The sequence below is a fragment of the Octodon degus genome, unplaced genomic scaffold (assembly GCF_000260255.1).
Source record: "Octodon degus isolate 3935 unplaced genomic scaffold, OctDeg1.0 scaffold00117, whole genome shotgun sequence".
Taxonomy (NCBI): domain Eukaryota; kingdom Metazoa; phylum Chordata; class Mammalia; order Rodentia; family Octodontidae; genus Octodon; species Octodon degus.
Genome location: NW_004524693.1, coordinates 1,393,827 through 1,396,726, shown reverse-complemented (window position 1 = coordinate 1,396,726; position 2,900 = coordinate 1,393,827).

The following is a 2,900-nucleotide window of genomic DNA, read 5'->3' as shown; positions in this document are numbered from 1 at the left end:
ATGGTTTAGATTTTACATATGTGGTAGTACTGACTATTAAACCCTGGGACATTCTACCACTAAGCTATATCCCGCCCTTTTGAATTTTGCTAGTCTTGAACTTGTATCCTCAGACTCAGCCTTCCAAGAAGGTGCCATTAGAGGTGTTTGCTGCCATACCTGGGTCAGATTATTTTTCAAATAAGTGATTTTTGCCTTTATGGCAGGGCTGCTGTGTCAGGGCATTAACAGACATTTTCTTGCCAATGACCTACAAGGGTCAAAACAAAAACACGTGTAATATACAATATTGTGCATGATATATTTTTCCATATTTGTATCAGTGGTTTTGACATTAAAGGAGAATAGGAGTAATTACTCCTTTAACTGCATTTTCTATCCATAGGGTTTTTTTAAATTAAATTTCATTTTAATAGGTAAGATATCAGAAGTATGATAAAATTATAGCAGTCATCGGCTACTTTTTTCTTACAAATTAATCTAAGAGCTATATTCAATATAAATAATTTGCTGGTAATAAATTAATTTTCTCAGCATGTGAAATATTACTTTAATTTGATAAGCTAGTTGGTACATTACAGCTCTTGCACTTGAGTAAAAAAAAGTTCAGAAAGCTTAATTTCTTAAAGATTTATGTGTGATACCAAAATCGTTATTAAGCCACTTTATCTACTAATTAGAAGTTTGATGATCAGATGAATTGTGAATCTTTTAACTGAGCATAATAATCATCCTCCAAGCCCCTATGAGAAAGAGTCGACACAACTTTGTAACAATTTACTTCATGAAGTTTGCCATTTTTGCTATTAAGTGAATTAAACCCATCGCCATCAAAAACGTTGTCCTCAGTGTTTCTTATTCAATGCTTGCCTAAAAAATTCTTTTATGTTCAAAATTTTCTTTGAAGAGGAGAAAAAAAGTGATTCTGGCATGGTAAAAATTGGTTATTTCCTGAGTCTCCTAAACTGGTGACTATGAGTCACTTGAATTCTGAGCTCTGCATATTTTTCATGTGGCATTTAGCTCTTCCCATTCAAACAGTGCTACGGAAGATTTTAGTGAAGACTTGTTTTTCTTAGAATTTGCTTTTAATAGTACTAGGAAAGGTATATTAACTATGAATACCTGCATTTCTATATTTTAAACACTAAGTAGAAATAATACTTTGGATCAGCAAACTAGAGATACTTTGCCCTGGTAACAACCCACGTTTATTGAACACTTACTAGGTGCCCAGCATCATTTTAAGGGAATTGCAAGCACATTTCCTTGTCTTTGTAGAAAAACATTGTACAGTAAGTTTGTTAGCATCACCATTAAAAAGTTGAGGAAAGAGTCACAGAGAAGTTTGACAAATTATTCCGAGATCACACAGCTCATAATTGGAAGAGTTGACACAACTTTTTAACAATTTACTTCATAAGGTTTGTTGTTTTTGTGCTCATAAAATCACTACTTTTACGTTTAGTCTTTATTAACTGCATATTATACTCCCCTTTGGTGAAAAGCAAACATATAGGCCTGGCATGGTGGTACACACTTGCAATTCCAGCATTCAGAAGGCTGAGGCAGAAGGATCTGTGTGGCTAAGGCTGCAAAGTGAGCTCAAGGCCAGCTTAACTGCATAGTGCAACTGTCTCAAAAAAAGACGAAAGACAAAAAACAAAAAAATCAAATGTGTATTCTTCTTCTGAATAAGCAGTTAAAAGGGAATTAATGTTTTGCTTTGAGTTTAGCTTGCTATTACTAATATCTTAGTGTGAGTTCAATCTGAATAATGAATATGTGTTTAATCAAAACTTAACTTTATGTGTTATATTAAATTTCTAACTAAATATATCCATTTGTGGCAGAGAGATGATTAATACTTCCTGTAGGAGAATCGAGATCATTGGAATGAGCTGGGCGTGTGTTTCCTTGTAGTCAGTTTGCCTGAATAAGATATATTCAGAGCAAAATAGTCTGTCACAAAAGTAGTCTGCATTATAATTAATGTGTACATTTAACAACAGATCTGAATAGAGAATGGATTAAAAGTTTATTCCTATTTAAAAATATAGAATATATTCAGTGAATATATGCATGGTGGCATGCCAAAAAAACCATGGCCCGGTCTCATAATTTGACTTACATCATTTATTTGATTTGTGAAATAGTTCTAATAAATAATGTCCATTAGGATGCATCTAATAACTTTCTGCTTTCTAAAACTGTCTCTGTACAGGTCTGAATTTATGGTGGAGAAATAAAAGTGAGATTAATATTTAAATTTTCATTATGCCCCTCGGTATAAACAAAACAGAAGGAAAACATCCTAGAATGATTTTTATACGAAATTACTGCTGAGGCTGGCCACATAGCTCAGCAGATTAAACCGCATGCAAGCAGGCTCAGGGGCCAGGGGTTTGATCCCCGGGCCAGCCATGTTGGCCCCGCCCCCGGCCCAGCCCACTGGGCGCGCTCAGATGGCAATTGAGACTGGGCGTGGTGGCGTGTGCCTGTAATCCCAGCTTTTGGGAGGCTGTAAACAGGTGGATCAGTAGGAGTCTGATCTAGTAGTGAGACCCTGAACACCCTGTAGACCCTTCCCTAAAATACAAAAGAAAAAAAAAATTTACTGCTGAGATTTTACAAATAAATTTCAGATCTATTTAAATGAACATCCAATAAAATGACAAAAACAATTACATGCAAATATGGTTAGAGTCCTTATTTTCAGATCCCATATGCTTGATCTGAAAAAAGTATTAACAATATAAAAAATATTAAAATTAGCATTTTTGTATGTTACTACTAAATTATACTTTTTCATTAATAAACTAAAGATTCAGAAACTTTCAGTTAATAGCATTTTATTGCAAGAATTGATATTTCTTCTAACTTTTTATTGAGCCAGTTTT